General features: G+C 43.0%; 1 long non-coding RNA gene across 1 annotated transcript; it reads right to left on the reverse strand.

Annotated features, from left to right (window-relative positions):
• On the reverse strand, positions 1–25,395 carry LOC134482618 (uncharacterized). Its single transcript, XR_010059004.1, has 2 exons — positions 17,514–25,395; positions 1–695 (listed from the first exon to the last, which is right to left on the reverse strand). It is a non-coding gene; the product is annotated as an uncharacterized LOC134482618 (long non-coding RNA).

Below are 25,395 nucleotides of genomic sequence, written 5' to 3' on the forward strand. Positions count from 1 at the left end.
TTTTTTGCTGCAGGCTTGCATTGAATTTTATTTGCTCTTAGACAATTTCTCTTATTCACCAGGATTTTGAATGTTGATGGAGTCTGCCAAGATTGAAAGTTAAATTTGTAATTATTTGGTACATTTAAGACTATTACTTCTTTAAAATGCGAGTGTGTGTGTTAAGAGAAAAACAAGTTGTTTTTTTTTTCCTTTTCTACTCATACACTCAGAGCAACACAGAAAGCTTTTGTGATCTGGTGTGTGGGAGTTTCCACACCCCAAGCAATTCTCTAGGAGTCACCAACTGAGTGTTCTATAATTCAATTCTGACATTATCTCCCCAGAAACAGAACCCCTCAGGTTGAAGGCTCACTCCCACAATGCTCTGTCCTCTTCAGATGCCAATTGTCAACTGAGTCACCCAGGCCCCTGACGAACCGACTGTAATCCATGAGTCTCTCAGGTTTGACTAATTTGCTGGAATGGCTCTTGGAGCTCAAAGAAACACATTTACTGGTTTTGAACTACTTACTTTTCTGTAGCTGGAACCAAAATACCTGAACAAAAGTGCAGGAACAGCTTCAGAGAAGGAAGCTTTATCTTGCCCGTGATTTCAGAGGACGTGATTTCAGTTCACGACCACTTGGCCTTATGTGCTCAAGCAGAACGCCATAGTCGTGCAGCTTGCAGAGGCTGCTGCTAATTGCCTCATGCTGGGGAGAAAGCAGAGAGAACAAGGGAATATGGACCAGGTACAATTTCAAAAATGTGGCAGCAGTTACCTCTCTCATCTAAGTAGGCCCTACCTCCTATGGTTTTCACCACCTCTCTAAAACCAGCTGAAGGCCAAGCACTTAACACGTGAGCTGTCAGTTAAATCTCATATTCAAATATTAAGACATTTACTGTAAAACATATTGCAAAAGATACAGATAAGTACCCACAGCCAGAGATAGGTAGAACTTGTCTATGGGCTGTCAACTCCATGATCTTCTCTGGACCCACCACCCTGCTTGCTTTTCATATGTTCAAGTGGAGGCTCCTTAAGTCTTGCTGTCCAAGACTTTTAGGGAGGTCAGTTCTCAGTGCTTCAGCTTTCTTTCTTCAAGACTGCTGTCTGGCGCTGAAATGACTCTCTAATATCATGGCTGCTTGGTCTTTCTGGAGACTTGACCTCAATCTAATGCTGTCTATAGGCCCCACCTACGCAAGTTCACTCCATTGGCACCAATTCCAATGTGATCCAAAGGAATTTGGATTAGTCAGCATTCTCTAGAGAAACAGAGCCAATAGGATGAATACACACACACACACACACACACACACACACACACACACACACACATTTGTTAAGTCAACTTACATTAAAATAGTAACAACGATTGTCTCACACCAAGAGGCTGAGAACCCAGTAATTGTTCAGGCTCTGAGGCTGGGTGCCTCAGTAGTTCCAAGCTGACATAGACTAAGACCTGGAAGATTCCTGGCGATGGAAGCCTGGAAATTCTGCTTCTAGTATCAGCAAAGGAATCGGCAGCAGCCGCAGTAATGCCAGGGCTAACAAACATGACAGAGAAGAGAAAGGCTAAGTAGACAAGAGAGAAAGCCAATGAGGCAAAGGGCAATGGTCTTCCTTCTGCCACTCCCTGTTATATCTGGGCTGCTACCAGAAGAGATATTTGGGTTCCCACTTGAAGGTCTTAACCATATTGATGAAAGCAATCAGGACAATTTTCTGGGTGATGTTCCTGCTCAGGGGATTCTATTTTTTATTAATTGTTTTATTTATTTACAACCCAAATGTTGTCCTCCCTCTCAGTCCCCCCTTCCCTTCACTTCTGAGAAGGTCACCCCATCCTTTGACCCTGGGGTATCAAGTTTCTACAGGATTAGGTGCATCCCCCTCACACTGAGGCAAGACAAGGCAGTACTCTGCTATACATGGGCCTGGGCCTATGACCAGCCCATGTATTCTCTTTGGTTGGTGGTTTAGTCCTGGGAGCTCTCAGTGGTCCAGGATAGATGACACTGTTGTTTTTCCTATGGGGTTGGCATCCCCTTCAGCTCCTACAGTCTTTCCCCCTGACTCTTCCATGGGGGTCACCGACCTCTGTCCAGTGCTTGGCTCTGAGTGTCTGCATCTGTCTCTGTCAGATGCTGGTAGAGCCTCCAGAGGACACCCATGTCTTCCTACTCCCTGGGGCTCAAGTCTCTCAAGGGTTAGGTGCAACTTCTCTCACTAAGGCCAGACCAGACAGTCCTCTGCCGTAGCAGGGACCTTATATCATCTGGTGCATGCTGCCTAGGCAGGGCATTCTAATTTGTTTTAGCAAATTGTCTCAAGAACCAGCCACTACAGAAATAGATGCTTTTCATCACGTTTGTCACTTGGGGAGTTACAAAAGAGTTCAGAGTTCTGTGTTGGGAACTGAGGCAAAGACTGAGCCTGTTTCAAACTGCAGCTGGTTTGTGTACGTGGTTGATTTTGTTTTCATTGGTTGGGCCAGTGTTTTGGGAGGCTGCTTTGATTTCATTTACATTGTGGGCAGATTTTATCTTTCAGACTTGAGTCTTCGTATGTAAGACGCCAACAATTACACTAATCCAAACCACCACACCACACACGGTGGCATGGAGAAGTCTAATGGTACAAGCAGTCACATCTGAGGTAAAAGAAAAATGGGATAAAAGAACAGATATAAAAACTATACACTCACTGAAGTTTCTGGAATTTGCTTGCAGCTGTTCATTTCTTTCTCAGGAGCACTTTTTGAAGGGCACTAAGTTGAGTCAGTCAGACACACAGACACCTGCTGCTTGCCTCTTCCCAGGCAGCTGGCAGACACACGAAGTCCAAGCAATGAGAGCACACACTGACGTTACATTTGGACTCGGATTGGTACAGTTGGGATAGATAAAATGCCTGCGACGTTTACTCTTCCTTTTCTCCTTCCTCATCCAAGGGATTATTTAATAATCTATTTGCACATTTAGCACATACTTGACTCTAATAATAACCCTGGACCTGAATCATCTTCCTCACTTGCTATTACACGGAGTCCTCAGCTGCTTCCACGACTTGTGTGCCCAGCTCTTGGTGCTATCTGGAAACCTCAGAGAATGTGCAGAGTGACGAGGGATGTTAATTTTAGCTATCCGTGACGTGAGCAACCTTCTATTTGTCTGAATTGATCTGCCTTTAAAATATGCGGTATGATGATGACGAAGGAAATGTCACTATATATAAACGGGGTTTAAATGATCACCTATAAGATATACATTCTGTCTAAGAGTGTAGCACAGAGATAGAGTCTCTGTATAACAAATTATGTAGGACATTGTTTCAATTATTATGAATGGTAAGAATAACAGCATTGTGTATCAATACTGATGTCAATGATCAGTAGGGGTTTTGTGCTCTCCAGACAAGGTCAGAGAAGGAAGCCCTACTGGTAAGGGAAGTGCCCCATTTTGTGATGAGCTTAGAAGACAAGAGTAGGCTTCCACCTTAACAAGCAGGGCCCAACAGTTATTGATGTGAATATATGTATAAATAACAATATTCTTAGTGGATTTCTGGGAGGTAGAGACAGTTTTCAGTTTCTTGGTTTGAGGCTAGTTACATAAGCATATTGAGTCTGTTAAAGTTCTTTGAACCAAAACTTTACAACATGTTTCCTTCTCTGTATATTGAGCATTCAAATATTTATTATTTGGACCTCGGTTTTGTTTTGTTTCTTCATGATGCTGGAGATGAAGAGCCACATGCTAGGTATTTACTGCACCTCTGAGGTAGATCTTAATTAATTATAATAACAGTAATGATGTTGGTTTTAAGAAGAAAGGTATGATAATGTGCCATCTATACATATAAAGGTATATTTAAGCTGCATTGAACATAAAGTAGTGTTCAAAAGTTTTACAAAGAAAAGAAACAGACAAGATTATTTAATGAGCCCCTATTTTATGACTTTCAACTTTCTTCCACAACAAAACAACTTTTTCTCGCCATATAATTATAGAGATGCGTTATATTGGGCTTTAAAATAACTGCTCTCTTTGATCTTATTTTTGTTGAAAGATAAATCTGTAGCTCCTCCCTTTCTTGGGGGGAAGTGTGGGGAAAATGGAGCCTCCTTATTCACCACAAACGGGAGTGAAGCTCAGGACAAACGCTTTGCAGGTCAGCCTGGGAGCAGCTCTAAGAACATGTAACGCTCATATGAATTTGTTGATGCAACTGTGCCTTAAGAATCATGCCAGAAATGCCCTGAGAACACCAAGGTACTTTTCTTCTTCAGTCATCTGGTTAATCTTGATCGCCAGCTTCCCTGGATGAAGCAGTGCTTGTTCTTTAGTGAAGCACACCTGGTGTGTCTGGGAGAATATTTCAGAGGATTAACTAAGGGGTAAATCTTTCCTAAATGTACTTAAGTGTGGGGCCATCCACAGTCTGGGACCTGAGTGGAATAAAGCACAAAGGAAGTCAGAGAGCACAAGCAAGATTTCTCGCTCCTCTTCACGGTCCCTACCAGGTTAAGCCTCTCTAGCAACACACTTCTGCCCAAGCATGTGAGCTAACCATGAGTTAGACCTCTGAAAATGAGCACAATCTTTCTTCTTAAGTTACCCTGGGTATATTTTTACCATGGTGACAATGACGTAACCAACACATTCATGTAACTAATTTGCTGAGTGCAGTAGGCTCAGCACCTGGACCAGGGTGGAGCAGGGAACAAGACAAGTCCAGTCATGGCTCACAGTAGAGTTCATCATCAAATGACAAACCATCCAACTCAGGGCTTAGTTTGCCCGTGAACTATGAGATGATGAATAAGGGAGCTGGGCTCTGTGGTGCATGCCTTTAATCCCAGCACTCAGAAGGCAGAGGCAGGTGGATCTCTGTGAGTTCAAGGATAGCCTGGTCTTCATAGTGAGTAACATGACAAACAGGGCTACATGAAGGGATCCTGTCTCAAAACAAAACACAAAAGACAAATGAAGCCAATGATACATAAAACAGCATGAATGTTCACGATCGGGGATAAGTTTGAACAGCAAATCTCAAACAGAACCATTTAAGGTTGTAACCAACAATTTGAGGGCAGAGTAGCACACAGCTATGTCTCAGATTGATGTCTCAGGGTTTTAGATGCCCCCTTTTGGGGAGGGTGTGTTTCAAGGCAGGGTTTCTGTGTAGGTTGTCCTGGAACTCACTCTGTAGACCAAGCTGGCCTCAAACTCTGCCCCCTCTGCCTCCCAAGTGCTCCTGAGAGATTAAAGGTGTGCACGACCACTGCCCCACTTTTTTTTTTTTTTGGTTCTTTTTTTCGGAGCTGGGGATCGAACCCAGGGCCTTGCGCTTCCTAGGTAAGCGCTCTACCACTGAGCTAAATCCCCAGCCCCTACTGCCCCACTTTTTAAATGAAAATAATTACATTATATACTTAAACATACATAGAATTCATAATATGGAATAATTTGGGTGCATATACATGTGGCCATTCACCACCATCTAATTCTGACTGGTTCCTGGCTTCTTCTTGGGCATCTGTATAGACCTTTTCCAGCATTCCTGTCAGCTGTGACAAGTGACTAAGTCCTCAAAATAGAATGACACTTGGAAAGTGGGCAGGTCTAGACTCATGGTAGGTATGCTTCCTTCCCTATCTTCCCCTTTGTTTCCAGTGCCCCCCCCCAAGACTTGATGGTGACCAACCCCTATCCATGCAGACAATGACAATTCCTTGGGCATGTTGGGGGTCAGACTGGTGACATAGAAGGAACCTGGATCCTTAAATAACCATAAGAAGTACAAGTCTTCCAGTGGTGTTGACTTTAAAAACAGAGACCATTTTCTTGAGCAGTTTTAGTTTTAGAGAAAAAATTTCAGAGCTCTTGTGAATGCCCAGGCCCCTTCTTGTTTCCTCTCTCACTATATCTTGAAATTATGCGGTGCATTTGCTATGATTATGAACCATTATTGGTACAAAATGTTATTGTTAAAGTCTAGTCTTACACCGTTCTAAGTTACATAAGTAGATATGTGTTTAGTTTTTAGTTAGTTTTAGGCACACAGTGCCTGTCAATTGGTGATGCCACCACTGCTAACCTCCACTAACTCTGTGGGTCTTGAGAATGAATGATGATGTGCAGTCATTATCACAAGGTCAGAGCACAATCCTACCATTGTCACATGGTTGTTTCTCATGGGTGCCCCACTTACCCACCACTCTTCCTCCCCTGCACCCCTGCCAGACTCAGTCCTCTTCTACTCTCACTAGACTTTCTCCTTTTGCAGCATGCCCGAGAATCTGATTAGTACAGGGTCTAAATTTTCCCACTTTAGATTTTATTTATTTATTTTTAGTCTTCTATTGCTGTGATAAAACACCTTATCCAGGGTAACGTGTAGAAGGGAGGGTTTACTGGGAGTTTAAGGTTCCAGTGGGAAAGGAGTCCATCATTACGTCATGGAGCATGGCAACAGGCAGAAGGTATGGTGTTGGAGCAGCAGCTGAGAGGCCAGTTGGAGCTCCCTGGGATTTCCTTTCATGACTTAAACCTACCCTAGTTGTACACCTTTTCCATGAGGCCAACCTACCAGAAACTGGAGACTATCACATGCTCAAGCGATGTACGTAGGGCATCTGATTCAAACAACCGCAGAGAAAGAAGAAGCCACTGAGTAGCAACAGGCAGCTACAGAGTGTGTTAATGTTTGTACATTGAGGGAAATACGTATTTCTTTAACAATTTCAGTACCTTACAGCTAAAAGGTAACTCTGGAAATTTCAAATGTCACACAATTGCAGAGACTATCTGTAGCTGACAAAATCACACTCCTGCTAGAGCACCAGGCAGTTGCAGTCAGTTTGAAGCAACCTCATATCCCCACACCTAGGAGCAAAACAAAAAGACATTCCCACAACACTTCCGTGTTTTTCAAAGAAACTAAATTCTAAATTGCCTCTGTATTTGTCAGATTCTCTTACTTTATTATGAAGCGGTTTTATAGGTCTGATTACTTTTTTTTTTTTTCCCGGAGCTGGGGACCGAACCCAGGGCCTTGCGCTTCCTAGGCAAGCGCTCTACCACTGAGCTAAATCCCCACCCCGATTTTTAACTCTAATATGGCTGGCTAGTTATGTGTAGCATGAAATAGTTCCCCTAAGGGGAATATTTGTTAAGACTGGAATTGATATCTGTTCATATTTATTGATTACTTTCAATGGGCCAAGCACCACACTGAGTAAGTCTTATCATCTCATACGTTGTAGCTACTTTTCAATTGCTGTGATAAGACACTATGACCAAGGCGACTTGTAGAAGAAATGATTTGTTTGGAGCCTATAGTTTCAGACGTTTTGAGTCTATGACGATCATGGTATGGGAGGGGAGTAACAGGCAGGCAGGCAAGGTGCTAGAGCACTAGCTGACTGCTTACATCTTGAGATCCAACTAAACACAGCAAACTGGGAATAGAATGAGCTTTTGAAATCTCAAAACCTTCCCTAGTGATGCACCCTCTCCAACAAGTCCATGCATAATTCTCCCCAGATAGTTCTACAAACTGAGAACCAAATATTAAACTATATGGGCCCATGGAGCCTTTTCATTCAAACCACTGCACTCACATAGCTAATATAGCATATGAGGTAGGTACTAAGTTAAGTTCATGCCAATCGTCCCAACACCACCCTGTGAGCTGGTTACTATTATAAGGTTCATTTCTCAAATGAGGAACCCTTCCAAGGACACATAGCAAGTATGTGGGCAGAGCCAGGGTTTATTTAAGCCTAGGTTTGTTTTCATTCCAAGCATGAACTCTTAGCCACACTGCTCTGTCTAGGAGGAAGTGTTGGAGGGGCCTCTTGAACAGAGGCTTATGAAGGAAAAACCTCAACCACAGAAACAGAAAGCTTCAAGGTCTTCTCTAAATACAATTCATTAGTATCCAGACAGAGAAATTGAGTCCTATACCAGAGTTGAATTGCCTTTCCTAGTCTGTTGTTTGCCTCATGGGTCTCTGTCCTTGTATGGTGGCATTGTGCGCTGTGCCAGCGAACAACAGACTGTAAGTCAGACACTGTTGGTGAAAGAAAGGAAGCTTTCTTCAGAAGCATAGGTGTTATCTCCGTATCCTATCTTTGTTATCTCTGTATCCTATCTTTCTCTCACGTAAGTTTGAATTTACGAGTCTCTGGAGAAGATGCCCATGAAGTGACGGCTGAAATACACCCATTGGTTTAAGCATCCTGCAATAAGTTGCTGAATGTATAATCTTGACACAAACTGCTTGATGAAAAGCAAGCGGTTTCCATGACATCCAAGACAGCATCTACAGCATGCAAACACCTTCCTAATATAGTTTTTTTTTTCCTGGTAAAAATAGAAAGCTGAAAGATCAGTGAATTTAGGCTGGTGGGGGGGTGGTGCTTGAAAAATAAAGACATTTCATTAGGTTTATGACTCTTCAAAAACACTGTGTAATTCTCGCCAGTGCGGTAGCAGTCATCCTCAGTATTCACACCATTGACATTTGCCTGTTTATTTGAGGCCTGTGTCGATGAAAGCTATTAATAGATAATGATTAGAACTACTTTGCAGTGATTTTCATGGGGCTGATGCTCACTCTGTCACTGAGCATGTATTTGCTGTCTTGTCAGGACCAGAGAAAGGCTGAACAAAGAGAAACTAAATCACCCAGACCTTGTTCTTCAGTAACAACGACAACCGCGCGCGCACACACACACACACACACACACACACACACACACACACACACACCCCTTTTCTGCATGGAATAGCAAGATACAACCCAGTTGTATCTCTATGTGTCTATTAGTGTCTTTTCTAAGATTCCAAGGATAACATCCTAGGAGAGATAAGAACACCATCTAATTACCCCTGAAGAACATTGGTTTCTCTCTCTCCTACCATTAGCCATCATGGTACCTCACCTGTTTCCTCTGGGAGTCAACATAAGCAAAAGGAGACACTGACATGCAGAACCTGCCCTGGAATTTACAGTTGCTGGATGTAAATAATGTTACTGGATGTCAAACTTGGACGAGGTTCCCCAAAGACCATGACAAAACCATTAAAACCACACCTATTTCGTAAATGTAAGGCTAGACAAGAAGGCCAATGTATGACCCACTCAAAATTTCACCCCTATACTTAACTGTGTGGCTGGTGCTTCTTTAACACTGGCGAAAGTGCCTCCGTGTTTAGCATTGTTTATAACTGAGTCTACTCTCCAACCTTCTTGTAGAGAGAATTTGTTATGAGCACCTATTAATTAAAAACAGCCTATGACCAATGAGTTGGGGCAGGAAATAGGGGGTGGGGCATCTGGCAGAGAGAGAGAGGATTCTGGGAAGTAATCAGGGCCTTGGAGATTCTCCAGGGAAGGAGGAGGTCAGAAGCATGGGAGCTAAGCCGAGATAACCAGCCTTGTAGAGGAACTCAGGTTAGAATGAAGAGGAGATTTGCCCTGGACTTGGATGCATGAAGTTGACCATGTGGAAGATATAAAATTGTTTGAATGGGTTAAATAAGTTATGATCTAGTCAGGGAGTGAGCCAAAGCTTGTGACCTGGGCATTTAAGCAGGGGCTGGGAGGAAAAACTTGGATTAATTTTTAACACTCACCTACTAGCGTTTTCCCATCCTCTCTTTCCGACACACCACAGGACACCACAGGGCATTGTGTGCTTTATCTTGAATGCAATGGCCAAAATCAACTTGTTCAACTACAGGAAAACTGGAAGGCTGTGGATGGAGGGAATTGGCTCCTGTCCTAAGCTGCTTCCCATTGCTGTGACTAAAAACTAGGACCCAAACCAACTTGGGAGGAAAGGGTGTGTTTGAGTGTACAGCTTACAGTCCACCCTGAAGGGAAGTCAGAGAAGGACCGGAAGCAGAGGTGGGGGGATGCTGTTTACTGGGAAGCCTTTTCTCAAGTGAGGTTCCTGCTTTCAAAATGGCTCTACTTTGTGTCAAGTTAACAACAACAAAATAAAAAAATGAACCAGCACATTGTCTTCATCACTTGTGTTAAATGTGTTCATGATTCAGTGTTTACTTTTCTTCTTTTATTTTCTCCAAGAAGGCAAGTTTCTGGAGGGCGGAGACCACATGTATCCTGTTCTGTGTGACAGTCTCTACTTATTCTTTACTAAGTATGGTGGCTGTCTAATACTTGCTAAATAAAAGAATGGACACCTGATGAAATTCATATATACCCTGCTGTTCTTACCTCCCTCTTGCACATCTAGAAAGCCAACATTTAGGTTATAATTTAACTTCATGCCTTTTGAAATTGCTAATGCACACTGAAACATGCATGTAAAAGTACCTTTTGAACTCTAATTTTGTTTTAGCATTTTTTTCTGAGTAGTTTTTTTTTTCAACTAACAATGTTGGGCCCAAAAATCTTGAATTTCCTAGTAACTACTATAAATGTGTTTGCATAATTCCCTGTTCTATATTCTATTGTTTTTTAAAATAAATCTTCTTGTCTTGATCTCTAATTCCTAGAGTGCATGTATACATGACTGCCATGTGGAAATCATGCCAGTATAAGCAAATATGAAAAGAAATAAGCCTAAAACTTAGACATAAAGCTAATTCATTCCCTTGAAAATTAACATTATGTAGCTATCTGGTATGAGTGTTAGGATTCAATATTTCAGAGACCCAAAAGAAAACACAAAAACATATTATTATATGGCTAAGAAAGGAGTTTTGAAGGCATGTGGTCTAGGCCTTGCCTTGCCAACTAGCCTGTTACCCTTTCCTGACTCTGAAACCCCAATTTACTTTAAGAATGTGCCTGAGTGGGTAACCTGTGTAAAGCAGGATCCAGGCTTACGGTTAATTCCTCAAGGAGGGTTGAGTGAAGGCAAGCCATGTTATATAATATGTGTTTAGATAGTGTATATTTTTTTCTTCTAACTCAAGATTTTTTATCACCTTTCTTATCACCCGAGTCTCATTTCCCACACTTTGCAGACATTCCCTTAATGTCTCCTGGACTAGAGAGCAGTCCAGCTGTCTATAATATAGCGTCTGTCTCTTGTGCTTAGCATGATCATCCTGTCTCCATTGTGGAGTATAGGTTGCTGTAACCAGGTAGCCATGGCAACTAGTTGAGCAGGCTAACAGCTAGGTAGATGGTAAACAGTAAATTCTCCTTAGCAGAAAAAGGTGAAGAAGAGTCGCAGGACTCTCATTAGAATTCCAGAAAGCATGCCCATCTGCCCCTCCTCCACCAGGCTACAAATGATCTTGGGAGATGCCAGAATGGAAAACCGGTACAAGGTTAACTGAAAAGGAGACACTGTGATGCAGTTTCCATGTGGCTATCAACCATGATGGGCTGGGACTCTCTGGCCGTTTGGGGTCACTCATGCTCCTGTAAGCAAGATCACACCATGGGCTGTAAGTTAAGCCCACTATGCTCACAGGTTCATGCCTGTGGAATCGTCCTTTGGTGGAATCACCATTGGTGCCTGTCTGAAGTGAATAGACATTTGTTCCTATCGTTCCAGGAAAATTTTACACAACACCAGTTAAAAAATAGTCAGCAAGATCTAGCAGTCTTAAGAATAGACATGTTAGGAGAGAAAGCCTTGTGACTACACAGGACCATAGTTGATAGAGCCCTGAAGGGGAGAGGATTGAACGAGCTCAATGCATTACACCACAGGCAGCATGATGGGACCTTGTAGGGAGAGGGAGCCCTCCTCCTCATACCCAGAGGACAAAATGAGGTCTCCGCCTCTTACACATTCTCTAGAAGCTGTATATAATTCATGTTATATAATCTAGTCCATCCTGGGCTCCATACTATGGGGCACAGTGACAGGTATTAAATAGGATCATAAACTTATCTTGCAGCCTAGCACAACACCACAACCATGACACCATGTGCTTTATTACTCCACTGTCCTAGTAAGGGAGGGAGGATGTCTAGATATCTCTACAGCATGTTTGTTTCAATTATAAACTACTATTATTGTTTCTTCTTCTTCTTCTTCTTCTTCTTCTTCTTCTTCTTCTTCTTCTTCTTCTTCTTCTTCTTCTTCTTCTTCTTCTTCTTCTTCCTCCTCCTCCTCCTCCTCCTCCTCCTCCTCCTCCTCCTCCTCTTCTTCTTCTTCTTCTTCTTCTTCTTCTTCTTCTTCTTCTTCTTCTTCTTCTTCTTCTTCTTCTTCTTCTACTTCTTCTTCCTCCTCCTCCTCCTCCTCCTCCTCCTCCTCCCCTCCTCTTCCTTTTCTTCTTCTTCTCCTCCTTCTCCTCCTCCTTGTCCTCCTCCTCCTTCTCCTCTTCCTCCTCATCCTCCCCCTCCTCTTCTTTTTCTTCTTCTTCTCCTCCTTCTCCTCCTCCTTGTCCTCCTCCTCCTCCTCCTCCCCCTCCTCTTCTTTTTCTTCTTCTTCTCCTCCTTCTCCTCCTCCTTGTCCTCCTCCTCCTCCTCCTCCTCCTCCTCCTCCTTCTTCTTCTTCTTCTTCTTCCCCTCTTCCTCTTCTTCTCCTTCATTTTTAAATCTCTTGAAAAAATTGATCATGGTCTAGAAAAATAGCTTGGTCAGCAAAGGGCTGTTCCTACGAGCACAAGGATCTAAATTTGACCCTGAAGCCTAGATTTAAATAAAAGAATTTAGACAGAGTGGTGCATGTTTATAATCCTGGCACTGGAGAGGTAGAGCCAGGAGAATCTGGGCAGTCAGTGGTTGGTCATCCCAACCTACCCAGTGAGCTCCAGGCCAATAAGAGGCCATGTGTCACAAGTACTGGTAGATGGTTCCTAAATATCAACACACAAGGCTGTTCTATGGCCTCCACATGCACCCAAATGCATGAACACACATGAACAAATGACTAAAAGAAAGCCATATTTAGGGGTTTGGGATTTAGCTCAGTGGTAGAGCGCTTGCCTAGGAAGTGCAAGGCCCTGGGTTCGATCCCCAGCTCCGAAAAAAAGAACCAAAAAAAAAAAAAAAAAAAAAAGAAAGCCATATTTATCATGCAAAAAGAATTACCAAATCCTGAACATTTAGAAATATAAAAATTGAATGTATCAGCGTTGTAGACTTTTGTTATTGTTGTTTTTAGAGGGAAGCTCACTCTGTAGCTTAACCCAGACTAGAACTCACTATGTTCCTTAGCCTGGCTTCAAATTTGTAGCAATCCTTTTGCTCAGCCTCTTGTGAAGCCCAGGCTAGTCTTATGGCTCTTGGGTTAATAAACAAAAATGCTAGTAGAAACCAACAAATAAGATGCAAATTGGGCGCTGGAGAACAGCTTAGCAATTAAGAGCACTGGTTGCTCTCCCAGAGGATCCAGGTTCTAGGCCCAGCATGGAGCTGGAGACTGACAACCATCTGTAACTCCAGTCCCATGGTTTCCGACATCCTCTTCTGTTCTCCAAGGGCACCGCATGTACATAGCACACAGACATAAATGCCTGCAGCACTAATATACACAAAAATAAATAACGTAGGAGGTAAAGAATGCAAGTGGTCTTCAGAGACGCTAGCACTGTCCATGGCTATTACTAGTCACTAAGATCTAGGTCACTCTCTACATAGATATGCTGTTGTGTGGCATAGAGTTCGGGTTGTTAATGCTGTAGAATATCAGAACACTCTGGTGACTGTCTACTCCATCTAACAAATTCCAGAAATCTCAGTGATCTCATTGGCAGCCAGGTAGAGGCTTTGGTGACAGTGACTCCATTGAATAACTGTTTGCCTCCTGCCACGTGTTGTGCATGTCATGTATACAGTCCTAGGAAAGATGGATGAGACAGAAGCTTTATAAGAGAGCTCCTAGCAGGATACCAATCAGTGCGATGAAGCACACAGTTAGGACATAGGCTAACAAAAACCTAGACATGGATATATAGCTGGCTGGAATAAGCTTACTTAACTATGAATTTACTTATCTTTAAAAACACAATGAGGGCAGGTGCTGGTGAGATGACTCAGCAGGTGAAGGTGAGATGACTCAGCAGGTGAAGGTGCTTATTGCACAGGCCTGATGACCTAAGTTCAGTTCTGGGAACTCACGTAAAACTGGAAGAAGAGAACCAGATCCACGAAGGTATCATGTGACCTCCATATGTGTGCCCTGTCACGCACACACAACAATATAAATGTTAAGAGAACCCTAAATTCTATCTTAGACTCCCAACAGTAGCCACATTTATGTCACAATCTCGACACTTCCTAGTGTGATGTCAGTAGCTTCGTAAATCAGAACCAGTTTGTCATGGATTAGCTAGAGTTCTCTAAATCTTTAATGTATCTCACTCTTAGCTTACCGGTTCTATAAGAAGAAACATTTTAAAGCCATTTTAAAGCCATGACACATTGCGGATCAAATGGTATTGCTTCACAACCTGGAGCAGAACAACCCCAAGTGAAATCCTAGCTGCCAAATGCCTTGTGGTTTCTCTGCCAACGGTCTGTACTGTAACCACTTAACATGGAAACTTCTGTCTTTTCAGACAGAGTCTCTCTCTCTCTCTCTCTCTCTCTCTCTCTCTCTCTCTCTCTCTCTCTCTCTCTCTCGCCCAGGCTGGCCTGGCCTTGAACTCACTGAGGTCCTCCTGTCTCTGCCTCCAGAGTGTTGGGATTAAAAGCAGCTGCCACTAGACCCAGCTTGGAGCTTTCTTAAAACCCACACTGGAAGAGCTTTCTGTGTTCAGATTCCACGTCCTATCCCTTACAAACCCATGGCTTTAGTCCCTTAAGTGTCTGTCTCAACTGGATAAATAAAACGTTTATACAGGAACGCACGGTTCCCTCAGGAGCCAAGGGTTCCAGATGACTCCTCAGAATTTCACTCATACAGGGCACACCAAAAGATCATCCGAGCCAATACTAATTTTGCTTGTCTTTATCACAACAATCCATTAAATTCTTCCCAGGAAGTACTTTGTACATAGAAAAGACAGCAAGTACAGCAAGAAAGAGAACGTCTTTGGGTAGGACAGCCTTCAAACCTTGTCCTGCCGCTTATGGCTTAGTCTGTGACTCAGTTTCCTCCCACGGAGCTGGCTGGTGATATTACTACCTTCCTAGGAAATGGAGGTAGGGTTGAATCGAGGGAAAGGATGGGGAGTTTCTAATACAGTTCCCACAACAAAAGACTCAATAAATATTCCTTACCCATATATTGTTTTCTATTAAAACAATATTTGTTATGAGGTAATAGCAGCCAGCCAGCTTGCCAAGTGGTAGCTTGAGAAAAGATGGGCTTTTTCTCCATGCTTAAAAAGCATACATGTTTGTTCAATAAAGGCCAATTGATCTTGGTTTATTATTGAATAAAAAGAAAGCCAACTGAGAGTGACTTTTTCCTTAGAGGATTTGTCAGAAATGGTTTTAGTGTGGAAAAACAAAATCTTATTTCCTGAGTTCATTTTTCCCCAGGTACTAGATAATGTTGGATAGACTATATTGACATAGGAAGACCGTCTGCTTTTGTCTTTATTCTCATGGTCACAAGAATCTATTAAAATAATCAATACGTGCTTGCAGTTGCCAAGCTGAGAGAATCCAATGTCCCAAAGGTTGGAATGAATGGACCACAGTTTTAGCAACAAGACTTGGCTCATCGTTTACATTGAGTCAGCAGTGATGGCCCAAAGTCTTCCCAAAGGAAATGCCCTTCTGAGAAAAAGTCCCAGTTGTCAGTGACACATGTGGTATTTTAGAGTCTCTGATCTCACTCCAACAGCACGAGATACAGAGCGATCTCTCTTTCTCTGCAAATGGAGAAGTAGGAGAAGGAAAGCAGTCAAAGCCTGAGCTGTACAGAAAAAGAGAAGTGGCTGCTTCCACACAATGCTTGGAGACCACTCATTTCCCCATCTGTCTGCTCTTTTGTTTTCTAAGTCTAGCTCTGGAGGAGTGAGAGGTTTAAAATGGGGGGAGAGGTAGCATTCCGATGAAGAGAGAGAGAGGAGGAGAGGGAGGGAGAAGAGAAGGAGGGAGGGAGAGGGAGAGAGAGAGAATTAGAGAGAGGATTTTTTTTTCCTGGAATGGATTTTAATGGGTGACAAATCCTCACTGTAGGAAGCAGAGACTTTACAGTACAAGTGATGTCACCACAGTGTATTCTAGGGCACCTTAGGAAATGCTAATATAAAAAAAAAAACTTGACTATACCAAGAGGAGTAACCCAGATCCCAATTATGCTGAAAGCTGCCTCTGTTGGATTCTAATGCTGGGAGTCATAAACCCTAAGACCCAGAGAAGCAACAGGCAAAAACAAAAAAAAATTTTTTTGTTTGTTTTTTGAGATAGGGTTTCTCTGTGTATCCTTGGCTGTCCTTCAACTTGATCTGTAGAGCAGGCTGGCCTCGTATAAGGAGGTCTTCCTGCCTCTGCCTCCCAAATCCTGGGATTAAAGGCATGAACCACCATTACCCAGATGCAAAATGCAAATTATTTGTTTTTTTTTAATGAGAAAATAAGAAAGGTTCACCTTTATTCACTATATGCAATGTATGCTAATTTCATTTAAGAACTTTAACCAGTTAAAGGAATGGGACACACTTTGAGGAAGAAGGCAAGAATAAAAGACATTTGCAGAAGAGGGAGAGGAACATGAGTCATGAAAACAGAAGCTGGTAGAGAAGACAGACACACCAGGAGGAGAAAGGAATCATGAAAGGGTGGACAAGGCTTGGGGACAGTGACGGTTGTCAGTCACTAAAATTATAGGCTGATCCTATACTACAGACTCTATTAAACAGCCTTTTGGAGGTGTAGCTCCCATATTACCAAGTTCCCCAGGTCAACTGGCACATTCAACATTTTCTAATATATTTACAGAGTCACAGAACTACCACCACAATCTAAGTTTGGATCATGACTACTGTTGAGAAGCCTTATATCCATTAGTAATCTCTCCCTGTTTCTGCGTTCTCCCTCCAGACTTAGGCAATCACTAAATTTACTTTTGTCTCTATTTGCCCGTTCTGAGTATAGGATAAGTAGGATCTTGCAAATGTTAGCAGTTTTCCTGAGATTCATCTATGTAAGACATTGACTTATGTTCTATTGTGAGGCTCACATTCTACTTATCTGTTCCATGGTTGCTGGATTTTGAGTAGCCTGTATATACACTGGTGTCTGAGTTTTTGTGTGCACACATGCTCTCATATCTTCTGTGTTTGCACCTAGCAGACTCTCTGGGTCATATGACTCCATATTTATCACTTTAAACAGCTGCCCAATTCTCTTCCACAGGAGCTGCATTACTGTAACAGTACAGTTCTTGAGTTCTTTACACACTAATCAGCAATTGTTACTGTCCTTTTAATTTTACTGAAACAATATATAAACACAATACACGGAAGTGTACCTATTCCCACAGTGCTCGTCGGCATACTCAAAGCTGTCACCACAATGTTCACAGATCTTTATAATCACAGAAGAAACCTGTACTCCTTAGCTGTCCCTCTGCTAGCCCCCAGCTTCTCCCTCCCCCAGCAGCAGATGGCAGCTAACCTACCTTTTGCCTCTATCTTTCTGTTTTTGTTTCATTTTCGGTTTGGTCTGGTTTGGTGACAGATGATCAGTGGCTAAATGCTGGACGTCACTGTGGTTCTGATTGTGTTTTCCTGAAGAATAGTGAAGACTCTTCCTGCTCACTCCCCAAGGTCACGTTTCCCTTCTACAAAAGCGTATCAAAGTTCTCTAGCCATTTCCAAGCTGGGGTTGTCTTCTTGGTGAGCTGTGAGGGTTCTTCAGACCTTTCAGGACAAGTTCCTTAGCAATTACTTGCTCAGATGGACAGAGTTGTCTCCCACTCTGTGCTTTCTCCCCACTTGGTCAGTTTACTCTTTCGATCACTCTTTATATCTGGCAGAGCAGCCCTTCATTCAAACTTGTGATCACATTCGCAGAGGCAGAGGCAGAGGCAGAGGCAGAGGCAGAGGCAGAGGCAGAGGCAGAGGCAGAGGCAGAGGCAGAGGCAGAGGCAGAGGCAGAGGCAGAGGCAGAAGCAGTAGCAGAAGCAGAAGCAGAAGCAGAAGCAGAAGCAGAAGCAGAAACAGATGGATCTCTGTGAGTTCAATGCCAGGCTGTGTCTAGAGACTTCCATTTCTCTCCTCAAACTCAATCAAAGCCTGGAGATCCTTCTTTTCATTTTCTTTTAGCCGCAGACAGCCTCAGTCCATGTTCATTCCCCTTTCCCCTTGGGATAAACTATGCTGGTAAATAAATCCTGCCATGAAACCCAGGTTCCTTCAGGAAATATGAGCCCATACGTAGCAAAGATGCCCAGAACCTGAAAGCAGGTAATTTACAATTTACTCCAATTTCTGCCTAGGCAAAGGCTTCAGACAGTTGCCCTGGTAACATTTTCCTAAGGCACAAGGCCCTCTTTCCTTTCAGATTTATGCATTTTAAACAGGACCTTAATGTGTCGCCTGGAACTTAAGATTCTTCTACTTAGCCTCCAGTTCTGGGGTGGGGTGGGGGAGAGTGGTTTACAGAAGTGTTTAACCATGCCCATATACCACTACATGCAGCTGAGAATGACATCATTATCTAACTTCTTGCAACATATCTTATTGATCAAGAAACCTCATTCTATATATAACTAGAAGGGGGAATTCCTGAGTCACAAGAGTACTCTGTATCTCTCCCTTTGAAGAACTACCAAATAGGGGCAGGGGATGCCCTGGTGACTGATAAGAGCTGGAGGATGTCTCAGTGAGGAAGAATGTGTGTTGCTCTTGCAGAGGACTTGAATGAGAATCCCAGCATCCACACGAGTTAGCTCTCAACTGCCTGTAACTCCAGCTCTGAACTCCATGGACAGCTGTGCTCATGAGTGCACATGCCAGCCCCCGCCCCACACACGTACGCACGTGATTTAAAAAGTTAAGCCTTAAAAATTAGAAAAGGAAGTGTCAATAGTTTTCTTCCGTTATGGTTTAGAAAGAGGCAGAGGCAGAGGCAGAGGCAGAGGCAGAGGCAGAGGCAGAGGCAGAGGCAGAGGCAGAGGCAGAGGCAGAGGCAGAGGCAGAGGCAGAGGCAGAGGCAGAGGCAGAGGCAGAGGCAGAGGCAGGTGGATCTCTGTGAGTTCAATGCCAGACTGTGTCTAGCGAGTTCTAGGACAGTCATAGATACATAAGAGATCCTATCTCAAAACAACAACAACAACAACAACAACAAAAGAATGAATGATAATAACATGACATTTATAATCGTTTCCTTGAATATACCTTCTTTTCCCCATTTTGGATGTCACGGAATAAAAACACACATGTTAACTTAAGAAAAAGGGGGCATTCAATTATTAACACAGGGTGGCTAGGTACATGTTCATGTTTCTGTTTTGGTTTCAGTCTTATCACATACAACATGGATTGCTTCAAAATGAAAGCACTGATTGACTTCAAGAGAGAGTACAAGTTCCTCTTCACGTACTGACTTGACACACATAGTACTGACAGAAAACCTAAGAAGACAGTCATGAGGGAAAGATTTCGATCACTCTCCTTTTGTGCTAATTCTTTTTGAGCTATTCTGACCAAATGTCAGGCAGAAACAACTCAGGGAGAAAATGTTTACTTTGGTTCAGAGTGAGTTCAGTCCATTACAGCAGAGGAAGAAGATGTGGACAACAGAGAGCCTCTATGGGAATGTGTGACCAAGATCTGTACAATGGTGTCAACTAGGACTGAAGGACCCCAGGAGTAAACCAGTGACCACATAGTGAAGCAGCTATGACTTTCAAAGGCTTAACCTTAACCACCTAGAAGCTCTACAGCTTTCAAATAGGGATACAGGATGGGCATTGTCAGAGAATATTCCCAATACAAACCACAATGCCTACCTGTACACAGCTATTGTCTAGAAAATGTGGGGGTGGGAGAGACTTGGGTTACAACTGTGTGGTCAAGCCCAAGTTGCTTTGCATAAGAGACAGCTAACCCAGACGTGAATGGAAGAAGTGCCTTGTGGGGAGATGGCTGGAGATAAGCTGGATCCCAACCTCAAAGGAAAAACTTTGTGTCTTAGCTCCTTTCCTGTAGCTGTAAAAAAAAAAAAAAAGACCAATAACTGAAGGAAGGAAGAAGGCAGGGGTTATCTCTGCTCTCACCCAGAGGTACAGTCCATCAAGGGAGGGCAATCACAGGAGCTTGGAGGAGCTCCTGGCATTGCAGGCACAATCAGGAAGTAGAGAAACCTGAAGACCTCTGTTCAGCTTTGTTCTTCTTCCCTGTTGTCGAGTCCCCAACCCGATAAGGTAGCACCACTCAGTTTTAGAATGGGTCTTCCCACCTGTTAATCTAATCAAGCCTGATTCCAGACCCTGCCAAGTTCATAATCAATATAAACCATTACAGTTTGGTTAGGGCTGAGAATGTAGCTTAGTGGTACAGCACTTGCCTATCCTGTTCAAGGTCCTAGGTTCAACCCTTGGCACTAAGAAAGAAAATAAGTAAGTAAATAAATACATAAAATAAATGAAAGCAATATGAGCTGTACTGGCTAGTTCTGAATCAGCTTGACTCAAGCTAGAGTGATCCAAAGAGAGAGAATCACAACTGAGAAAATGTCTCTGCAAGATTGGCCTGTAGGCAAGTCTATGGGGTGTTGCCTTGATTAATGATTGGCCTGTAGGCAAGCCTATTGGCCTGTAGGCAAGCCTATGGGGTGTTGTCTTGATTAATGATTGGTCTGTAGGCAAGCCTATGGGGTGTTGTCTTGATTAATGATTTGCCTATAGACAAGCCTATAGGATATTGATTAATGATTATCTTGATTAATGATTGATATGGGAAGACCCATCCCTGTTGCCACCCCCAGGCAGGTGGTCCTTGGTGCTATAAGAAAACAGACTGAGCAGTCTATGAGCAGCAAGCAAGTAAGCAGCACTCTTACATGGCCTCTGCATCAGCTCCTGCCTCTGAGTTCCTGCCTTAAGTTCCTGTCTTGACCTCTCTGGATGATCAACTATATGTCTATCACATTTTCTTGATTAATGACTGATGTGGAAGGACCCAGCCCACTGTGGAGGATACTACACCTGGGCAGGTGATCCTAAATTACATAAGAAAGCTGACTGAGGAAGTCATAACAAGCAAGCCAGTCAGAAGATTCCTCTCTCCTCAGCTCCACTTTCTGAATCAAAGTTCCTACCTGAATTCCTGCCCTGACTTCCCATATTGATGGAGAATGACCTGAGAGTTGTAAAATGAAATAAACTCTTTCCTCCTCTTAACAATGGAAAGCCTAAGACAGGAGCCTTGTGGGATCTCAGGTAGGAGGACAAGAAAGCTTTATTCTTTACAGATACAATACTATTAGTAATATTACCTCTACGAATGGCGGCTGACATTTATTCTGCTGATTACATGCTGGGAAAATGCAAGTGTTTTACATCATGTGTCTTCTGTTTTTCAAGTAATGTCAGTGTAGCTCACCCTAAAAGGCATATAAATCATATTAGACTTGTCAAAAACAGAAGAGAAAAAAATCAGGTTACTTGAAGAGGGTTTGCTTTAATTACAAACACAAGTAGGGCTTCCTGTGGAGACAAAGTGCAACTACAGAGATTACATCTTTACACTATAGGCTCTGTAGGTTTACAGAATGCCTTTCCTTCCAAGAGTGTGGGGCTTGTATAGGAACAGTAGTTAGGCTGCAGTAGGTAGGTTTGAGTTATATATGATTCAATTCATTTCTATACAGCAATAATAATTTCTGTTAGCTTAATACGTGTATGTGTGTGTATATGTCTGAATATGTCTCTCTCTCTCTCACTGTGTGTGTGTGTGTGTGTGTATGTGTGTGTGTGTGTACCTGTGTTTGTGTGTTATAGCAATGGAAATTTGGTAGGGAAGACCTTGGACACTATTAAAAATACAGGCCTTGAATCAGAGGGTGTGCACATAGTTTTATGAAAATGTAAAACTATCAAGAGAATAGCATTTTTAAAAATTACTATTACTACTACTACTACTAGTACTAGTACTACTAATGCTGGCATGTTTATACTGACAGATTGTTCTTGAAGACATTATTACCTATGGAAATTGACTAAATATAGAAATTTTTATGAGTTGCTTTGCAAGACAAGAACTGGCTATCAGGCTGGAGAGATGGCTCAGTGGTTAAGAACACCGACCGCTCTTCCAGAGGTCCTGAGTTCAAATCCCAGCAACCACATGGTGATTCACAACCACCTGTAATGAGATCTGATACCCTCTTCTGGTGTGTCTGAAGACAGCGACAGTGTACTTATACGTAATAATAAATAAAATCTTAAAAAAAAAAAAAAAGAACTGGCTATCACCCCAGACACTTGTTTTGGTTTGGGTTTTGAGACAGGGTTTCTCTGTGCAGCCCTAACTGTCCTGAAACTATCTCTGTAGACCAGGCTGACTGCAAACACAAAGGCATCTACCTATCTCTGCCTCTTGAGTGTTGGCGTTAAAGGGGTGTGCCACTGTGCCTGGCTTTCCATAGACATATTGATAGGAATGCCAGTCGAGCCAAAAGCAATTGGGTCATGGAGATGTGGGTTCCCACTTGTTTTCTGCGGCTGCTAAATCCATGGCTTCACGAAGACTGGGACGGTGGGAAGGTCTTAGAGGCCACTGGATGTTGGCTAGTTGCCAAGAATATAGAAGCAGTTCAGTATTTTATTGTGAATTAGTGTGGTTACACCCATGGGTGTTGGATGAGTACAACTATGCAGTCTTGTTTTTAGGAGCAAGAAGAGCTATGCAAAGACGGTAAGATGGCGGTACAAAGATTACAGGGAAAGTACGTCTGTAGAAGAGTTTATTTGGAAACATCTTCCAAACAGACTTGGGCTCCATAGAAAATGACCCAGAGCCCCAAAGAATGAAAACAGACCTGACTTCTAAAGATCTCATCGTTTATCATAATGAACTCAGATGAGCTCAGCATTTGAAGGGCCTTTGTTTTGATTTTGATAAATCAAGACACACAATTGTCAGTGATGAATATTTTCAGATGTTTACTGAACCCTTGAATACATCAGTGCACTGAAGGAGGGAGTAGGGGGACATCCTTTTCTGGCTGGGACATCCTGTCAAAGGGTGAGGCAGGAGGTGAGAGAGTGGATGTCAACAAGTGAAGATGCATCAGGTCTGCCTCTACTGCTGTATGGTCTCTGAGAAGTTAATGAATCTATTAGCGCATTGGTTTAACTGCTATTAGCAGTGAAAAAAATAACAGTGGCTTACATCAAATACATTGTTTTTCTTTACTTCGAAGCAAGCAGTTCAGGGGTAACAGCATTTGCTGTTTGTGGTGGTTTGCATAGGTTTGGTCCCCATCGACTCATATATTTGAATGCTTCCCCATGGGGAGCGTCAGTATTCGGCGGTGTGGCCTTATTGGAGGAGGTGTGGCCTTGTTGGAGGAAGTGTGTCACTATGTAGGTGGACCTGAGGATTCCTATGCGTAGGCTCCACCCAGAGGCAGATCTTTCCTGCTGTCTTCGGATCAAGATGTAGGTAGAACTCGTGGCTCCTCCAGTACCATGTTTGCCTGTGCGTGCTTCTCCATGATGCAACTGCTTTCGAGTCATCCCTACTTGGGTGTCCCCTAGCACAGGCTCCTGTCAGGAACCCCCATGAAACTCATCGGATCATCAAATTGGACTTTGGTGCGATTGTTACTTTGGCACACCATCGGTTCCTTTCTTGGGGTATGCATGTTGTATCTCCTGTAGAGACAAGTTTGGAGTCTTGGTTTCTTAAAAAAACAAACAAAAACCACAGAAATATATTATAAGAATGTGGTTTTGTTTAATCCCAGGTATGGGATATGGGGTTGCTTCAAACTGTCTACAGCAGCAGCTGACTATGATTTGCCTCATGCTCTAGCAGAGGCATGAGTTTGTGGCATTTGAAATTCTGGGAACTTTTCAGAAGGTATATAGATGGAAGGACCTGTAACTAATTTTTTCCAATGGCTACTTTTAATGATGGTTCTTAAATGCTTTAACCTCCCTTTTAGCCCACCACCCACCTCAGGTAGTGGGAAAGAAAGGGTACGGGGGAAGTGGACCTGTTTAGAAAGGGTTCTTTGGAGCAACTCCCATCTGGGTTGTTTGGCAATCAGCAGTTCAGTTCACAAGCCAATGGAGGCAACTCCATTCACTCACCAACACTTCACAGATACACCAGCAGTCCAGTTCAGTAGAATCTGGTTAGCAAACACCAGTCAGCAGTTGTGGCACTACCTAGCAGAGACAGGCAGGCCTCTCAGCCTTGGCACAAGTCAGCAGGAGGGATCAGGGCCAACAGGAAAAGTCCTCAGCTGTGCCTCTCTTAGCAAAGTGAAGATCAGGGAGAACATGACCAACAAGTGTTGCAGAGAGATAGTTCTACAAGGCAAGCCAAGCTAGCTCCAGTCACTCACCCATGGAGTCCTTTTCATGCCCTCCAAACATCACATGTCCTCCACTGGTCTTGCCTCAGCACAAGTCTTACCTCAGCATGTGCATCTGTCCCATCTTCCATCACTCTGCCAATCCGCCTGAGTCCTCAGAAGCATACAAGAAACTTCAGCACACCACCAGAAGCTTTTTGCCACCATTTCTCTCTACGGAGTCCCAACAAATGGAGCTCAACTATGCGATGTAAGGCAGACCAATTCATGCGTGTCGGTAACAAAAAAAAATTCTTCATCACGCTCTTACTTTAACAGAACATCCTTTCTCCTGTGAACTGTGAAACAGTTCAGCAAAATGTTCCTTCAGAGTCTACCTTAGCCTTTCACCTGTGTCTGCTTCAGTGAAACATTCCTTCATGTCCGACACAACTGACTTTCCAAAGAACCTTCTAGCTTCCACGTCAAGCACCCTGAGAGGTGAGGTTGATGGTCGCTGGTTATTCAGGTTGCTCTTTGTTATGAGAAATTAAATTCAAATATCTCTTATCTCTTTCTCCCCCCTCTATCTTTCTTTTCTTCCTCTCTAGTGATGGGGGTGAAACAGGGGTTGGGGGTAGATAAACAGTGGGGGGGAAAAAGGAACTCACAAAGTAGCAAAGATTGGCTATAGTTTCACTAGGAAAGTTTCTCACACACAATTCCCCACATGCCCCCCTCATTATGGACACATAAACACACTTAGTAATAGTAATGATGTTTTAAAATAGAAAGTCTAAGCTGGTAGGCAACTTCATGTGGTCATGTATGGACTTGAGTTTTTCTCTTCTGTAAGACATCTCAGCGGCACTGATGAACTCAAAGTCACATATCTATCTATATTTTAGCCTCTTACTCCCTAAAGCATAAGTTTCCTTTCTAATCCCACCCCCTTAGTTTTTAGTATCTAGCTTCCTGGTTAGTTCATTTCCCCCTTGAATCTTATCTTGTGGCGTTCACTTCAGGCTCCT

Source organism: Rattus norvegicus, chromosome 17 (genome assembly GCF_036323735.1).
Source record: "Rattus norvegicus strain BN/NHsdMcwi chromosome 17, GRCr8, whole genome shotgun sequence".
NCBI lineage: Eukaryota > Metazoa > Chordata > Mammalia > Rodentia > Muridae > Rattus > Rattus norvegicus.